We start from the raw sequence: 6,978 nt of genomic DNA on the forward strand, positions 1-6,978 counted from the left end.
AAACACTTGCTATAATTGCTGACCAGCTTTCTGCATGTCTCCACTGGTATTTTTGCCCATTCATCTTCAGCGATGAGCTCCAACTCTTTCAGGTTGGAGGGTCTCCTTGCCATCATCCTGATCTTTAGCTCCCTCCACAGATGCTCAATGGGATTTAGGTCAGGACTCTAGCTGGGCCACTGCAAAACATTAATGTTTTTGTCTGCTAACCATTTCTTCAACACGTTTTCTGTGTGTTTTGGGTCGTTGTCGTGCTGAAATGTCCGCTGGTCCCCAAGGCCAAGTTTCTCTGCAGACTGCCTGATGTTGTTGAGAATTTTGATGTATTGCTCCTTTTTCATGGTGCCGTTTACTGCGATTAGGTTCCCTGGTCCACTGGCTGAAAAACAACCCCAAAACATTAGGTTCCCACCACCATGTTTGACAATGGGGATGGTTTTCTTAGGGTTGACCATAAAACAGAAGACCAGAAGTCTTCTTCTTTGTCCAGATGAGCATTTGCAAAGGCCTAGCGGGCTTTTGTGTGCCTTATCTGGAGAAGTGATGTCCTCCTTGGTCTGCGTCCGTTGAACCCAGCGGTGTGCAGTGTCCGCTGGACTGTCTGCCTTGAGATGCTGCCACCAGCAGAGCCCAGATTCATCAGGATGGCCTTGGTGGTGATCCTTGGATTCTTTTTTACCTCTCTCACTATCCTCCTGGCCAGCACAGGTGTCACTTTTGGCTTCCGACCACATCCTCTGAGATTTTTCATAGTGAGGAACGTCTTGTATTTTTTAATAATACTTTGCACTGTAGCCACTGGAACTTCAAAACATTTAAATATGGTCTTATAGCCCTTTCCTGACTTGTGGCCAGCCACAATGCGCAGCCGCAGGTCCTCAGTGAGCTCCTTTGTCTTAGCCATGACTGTCCACAAACCAACAGCAGAGAGCTTCTGATATTCACCTGTTGAGTTGATTAAGACAGCTGTTCCCAATGACTCAGGGTAATTAGGATGCTTTAGAACAGTTTGGACTATTTGGAATGGTATAGATCTTTGGATTTTCCCAGAGACTGTGACAGTTTGCAAAGGGTATCAATAATTTTGGACATGCCACTTTTTGTTCAAATGTAAATAATAATTTTTTCCACAATCTTGCCTCTTATTATCTTCTGGGAGACGCCTGTGTTTCTAATCAAGAAACAACTTGCTGGTTGAATAACAGTAACTTTAAGTCAGAATTTGCCAGCGGTATGAATAATTTCGGGCTTGACTGTAAGTGTAGTTATGCTTTGAAAAATATATAGGGCGTTTTTTGTATTTTAACCTAAACTATTTTATCACTCACTTTTATGGTTATCATTGAAAAAAAATTAAATACACTTCCTAGCCATGATTTATGGCATATTTGTACACCAAATGTTAAGATAGCTTAGCTGGAAACTGTTCGAAGTCTTGATGTCATGTGTCTACAGAGGCACTAACATTATAAAAAAGCATATTTCTCTTCTATTCTACTTTTTTCTATTCTGTCAGCAGTCTCAAGGTGGGTGGTTTTGGGCGGGTGTTGGTGCTGGTGTTCAATCCCACCCAGGAACCAGTTTGACTTGGCTGGCTGTTTTATCTCCCACAGAGGGAGTGCGTTCTTCTTACAAGAATGATCCAGAAGAATGTGAAGTCCAAGTCCCTAGTGGCCAGACTTACATAAGCTCAGTGTTAAAGTGCAGTTCTGCAGGCTGCAGTTGTGAATAACAAGAAAATAGCCTTTATGAGAATGACACGTGAGGAAAATGCTCGGCATTTGACATACTGGACAGAGTAGTGATGCGTGGTTGTCAGGATAAAATTTTTTAGTAGACTGTATATCTGTGCTGGGTTTTGCTAGTGTTGCAAGAAGGACTTCAGCATATGTCTTTCTCTCTCTTGTCTGAGAGTAATTAATGTTGGAATTCAGCTTTCTGAATTCAGATGTCTAATGATCAGAGAAGATCAGAGCGTTAAGTGGGTGGATTGTGAAAGAGGATCATTGGAGAAGAGGCGTTTAGAGACAGAGAGCCTTTGAAAGAAAGAAAGTGTGTACAGGATGAATTGTCATGACTTTGGTGATCTATTTTAATCTACATTTGAGTTTGTCCTTGGGTTTGATTTATGACCTGCAAAGCTAATGACTTTTGTTTGGTACCAAATGTTAGCATGCTAACGCGCTAAACTGAGATGGTGAACATGGCAAACGTTATATCTGCAGAATGTTAGCATGCTGACCTTAGCACGAAACTCAGCCTCATAGAGCTGCTAGTCTGGCTGTAAACTCAATTTTAGTCAGTTAGTTTTCATGGTTTCTGTTAAAGAGAACCTGCTCTACCTGGAGTTCTGCGTTTGGGTCCAAATCCCTTGTTTTCCTGTGTCTGCGCTTGGCTTTCCATGACATTAGTAGTATGCTGTACGTAGTTTTCATAGCCAAGCATTCTTTCATGATGTGAGTGACTGTTCTCTACAAAAGCTTTTGTTTAACACATTTTCTTACACGCTACTACAGCTCTCCAGGAATCCTGCAAGAGTAAGAGAGAGAGAAGAACAGCGAAGGAGACAGAGCAGCGTAGAGGTCCAAGACACAGAGGGAACCACATCCAATTCTTAGAAACGGCTGACATGATTCACTATGCATTCAGTAGTGTTTAAAGGCTTCTACTGCAAGAGAGGTCGCCGAACACAGCCAAAGATTGTATCTCTCTCACAGTAAGAAATCTGCCATTATTATTACTGTTGGCTGTTACTACTGTTACTTGTGGCTGCATTGAGATAAAGCTCTAAATGAAATGCTGATGTGAGGTCATTTATAGTAATTTTCTCCATCTTTCAAAACCTCCTAGTTCTCCTGTGCGTTTCGGTTTCAGACCACCCGACTCGAGCTTCAGATCTAAGGCCTACAACAAGTAGGTTAATTTAGATATAGTCAGAAAAGAGGACATTTACTTTGCCAAGGATGGACAGAAAGAGAAAGTGAGTGAGAGAGAAGAAAGTAAAAGGTGTAATCAAGTCATCGAGAAGGGCCAAAAAAACAGATTCGGAGTAGACAGAGGGAGATGGAAAATGGAGAATGAAGTGGGGTTGGAGGATGGTTGATGGTGGATGGGAGTAGCCGTATGAGAGTAATTATAATGACTGATATTGTTTACTCCCGTTTCCCCTCGCATCATTTATTCTGTGGAGGTGGAAAACCCACCCACTCTTTCTTTGCGTTACAGATGAGTGCTACGGAGCAATGCCAAGCCATGTCATAATCTCCTTTTCCGCTAATACTGGAAGCATTTATCCTTCCCTCGGCTTCTTTGTGTGCCCCTCCTTCACTTATATTCTGCTTCAATCTTTCTTTTTCTTTACGTTACGTTTGCCTTTGTCCCTACCTGTCTCCCTTCATTTTTGCCTCTTTCCATTCTTTTGTTTTCATTACTGCTGTGTTGACACGACTGTGTGTGACTGCCGTGATTGGGCCAAGCACATGTAAGATGTTAGCATGATGTACGGCCGTTTACACTGAAGATGACAAACTGAGGTTGGAAGCTGTCATCCTTTCTTCCTTTTGTTTAATGTAGGCCTGGTGGCATGCATGCACACACACACACACACACACACACACACACACACACCAGATGAGCACACACCACCCACCTCTTTGTTTAAACTATGCTGTTTGTCTTTGCCAGAAAACATGCAACAATGTATGGAAACAGATGCGTCATCTGAAGACGCAAAAGGGGGGCAGAAGAGGGGGAAAGAGAGACAGAAAGAAACCCACAACTAAATATTTTCATCTGTGTCTGGGAGTGTTGAGCGAATACACGATTCTGCAAAGCCAAACAAAACTAGAGCATATGATTTCACATGTCTCTAACACTTTGTACTATAGAGGAGGGTTTTAATCTGTAGCTCATAAAGGAAACAATAGTGGTACAAATTACTGAAAGTACAGTAAAGTTGAATTGGGTCTTTCCTTGGTGATGATGGTAAACACTTTGGAATTTGCTAATGATCTACCCATTCACAAAGAGGAGAGAGATTTTTTCTTCCATCTGTGCTTATTGATTCTGGCACCATGACAGATGCCTAATGAGAAACAGGGCTGGAGGAGAGCTCTGAGGACCCCAGAGGGAGGCTCAGTCTGAATCAACGCACAGACACATGCACACAAAAGATACAGATGTGAGCGCACACATTCATGCCTGATGTGAATGCGCAGAGATGATAAAATAGATGTCACTGATACGCACTAACCCTGACCTCTAATGTCTGTCTGGAGATCTATAAATTTCTTTTTTTTTTTCAGATGTTAATGAGGATTCAAGATTCAATACCTCATTTCTATATCAGCTTGTTTAATGGGAACCTAAGTCTTGCTGGACTCACTCAGACAAAAAGACTAAACAAATGGGCACACAGAGAGAAAAATAAACAATCACAGAATATAAAAATAACATGAGAACAAAAAGTAAAGTCTGGTAAATTAGATTACGATAAAAGAAAAGAAAATTCTGGCCCTGCGATGGACTGGCGACCTGTCCAGGGTGTACCCTGCCTTTCGCCCGATGTCAGCTGGGATTGGCTCCAGCCCCCTGCGACCCTGTACGCAGGATAAGCGGTTGACGATGAATGGATGGATGGAAAATAAAGTTCCCATTGCATTCCTGTGCTCCTGCTCTTTTTTAAGGGAAGTGGCAGGTAGAGCGATTCATACACTGATAACAAGTTCAATTCCAAAGTGTCCTTGAGCAAGACAATGAATCTCAAATTACTCCTGATGGTCAGGTCAGCACCTTGCATGCTAGCCCGCTACCATCATTGTGTGAGTGTATGTGTGAAGCGGTGAATGAGAGGCAAATTGAAAAAATGCTTTGGTAGCCATAAGCCATTAATAACACTCCAGTCACTATCAAGTCACTTAATTAGAAGTTGTTATTTTTATTTTTATTTTAGAAAACTGTGAAATTATTACAGTAAAGAACTCTCTTAAAATGAATATTTCTTGATTTCGTGACAGTTATTCCCAAAAAACGCTGACACACGCACAGACGTACACAAGAGACATCTGAAACAGTTCAAATAAGCAGGAGTGCTGCGAGTTATGTGGTGTATGTTTTGCCACCAATGAACCAATGCAAACTTGTGGGTGTGCAAACCAACTCTCTCACACACATGCACACTCAAACTTCAACAGAGACGTGATTGGAGTGGAAGCTGTCGGAGAAGGATTTTAGAGCAGGAAGTGTGTAATTATCGTGGGCAGAGGAGCAGATAGATGGATGTGTGTGTGTTTAACACTCCCACTCAATTTCCCTTCAATCTACTGGACTAATAGAAAGCAGGTGTGTATGTGTGTGTGTTTCTGTTTAATGCATGTCTGCGTGTGTGTGTGTGTATGATACAGTAGTTCACGGTAAAAATGAGCACACTGCTCTGCTGTCAGGTTGTTGAACATGGGCGATGAATGAGTGACAGGGACAAAGTTGTGCTCATTGCCATTTTCAGGTCAAGTGGAGTCCTCAGGGGCCCAATATAGCAAGAAGTGATTCTTGCTATATATATATCTTCTATATATATGTCCGCTTACTATGTCCCCTTTTTGGCTCTTATGTTAATTGAACTAGTAGTCTGAGAGCAATAATGCATGCAACAAAGTGAAAGAGGCCAAGCAATTTTGTCTATTCACTGCAATTGTCAACACTACAATTAAAAATTGTAGATTTTGAACAGTACTGATTTGATTATGATTACTCATGTTTCTAAACTCTGGCAATTAATCAAAAGTCTGAATACCTGTAATGGTATCCTATTTGAGTCTCAGAGGGTATTTTCTAATCTGCAAGTGAAACGGACAATTGGAAGTCAGATGTTGGCTGTAACAGCTTGTTTAATTGGCAGTGATTGCCCACATGCACACATGCTTAGGCACTTAGAAAGCACAGGACAAAATTGAAATTTCATTTCATGCGTAAATTGGACATTTAAAAACTTAAATACTTGAACAGTTGAATGAACAGTTCCCTAATAGTACTCACCACTGTGAATTTGCAGTTCACTGTAGACACAGTGTGTGGTGTGTGGCTGTATGTGTGCGTGCCATTGTGTACAGGCATATGCATGCAGTGCTGTTTTACATTGGTCACAGAACCTCTCTCCCTTTCTCAGCCAATCCCCAGCTTCCTCCCAAAGCAATAAAGAAGCATGCTTTTAAAAATGCCTGGAATTGCCATAAAGAGTGTGTCCTTGTGACTACGTGTGTTTGCGCATAAAGAGCAAGTGGGATACAGTAAATATGAATTTGTATTATTGTAAAGTTGTTTGGTCCCATGTATGTCCCCTTACCAGACCTATAAGTGATTTCCTTATATGTGAAAGATGTAAAAAGGGGTTATGTAAGGTAAGATCTGTTCCTCCGGGCAGGATTTTGCACACATCTTCTGTGACTGCTCACACCAGACACAGTAAGGCAGTAGATGCTGGGTGGGTCTTGATTTCCTTTTAAGGCTCCTCTGTGTTGCACTTTTATTTTCTACTTTCATGTGTTTTTTGTGCCCTAGGTAAGGGTCTTGTCACACACAAGAAAAGCAAAACAAAGACACAATAATGACATAATGAGTGTACATGGGGGGGATGTAAGGTCATAGGAGTTCTAACAGGTGGAGAAGTGCTAATGAAACAGGAAGGGAAAAATGTGTGTTACATGTACAAAGCTTTTGGTTCTAGTACAAATTCGAACAGACTCATTTTTGGCTACATGAAGTTACAACAAAGGTTGAAAGCTGCAACACTGAAAACCAGCCACGTTGTGAGGATTCAGCATTTCTCCTACCTTTGGTCCTTATAGACCCAAGAGAGAGAGAAAATGGTCACAATCACTAAGTATTTTTACCCCTCGAAGTTGTGATCAAAAAGTCGTAAAAAAGTATGTTGCTATCAGAAAGTTGGACATTTTAAGTCAGTTAGATGACGTTGTCTGTCAG

General features: G+C 41.5%; 1 long non-coding RNA gene across 1 annotated transcript; it reads left to right on the forward strand.

Annotated features, from left to right (window-relative positions):
• The first annotated feature begins 2,250 nt into the window (after nt 1–2,250).
• Nucleotides 2,251–2,797, forward strand: LOC119891184. Its single transcript, XR_005442408.1, has 2 exons — nt 2,251–2,420; nt 2,517–2,797. It is a non-coding gene; the product is annotated as an uncharacterized LOC119891184 (long non-coding RNA).
• The last annotated feature ends 4,181 nt before the right edge of the window (nt 2,798–6,978 follow it).

The sequence above is a fragment of the Micropterus salmoides genome, unplaced genomic scaffold (assembly GCF_014851395.1).
Source record: "Micropterus salmoides isolate LMB-PRFRI ecotype aquatic unplaced genomic scaffold, ASM1485139v1 Ms_hic_scaffold_7, whole genome shotgun sequence".
Taxonomy (NCBI): domain Eukaryota; kingdom Metazoa; phylum Chordata; class Actinopteri; order Centrarchiformes; family Centrarchidae; genus Micropterus; species Micropterus salmoides.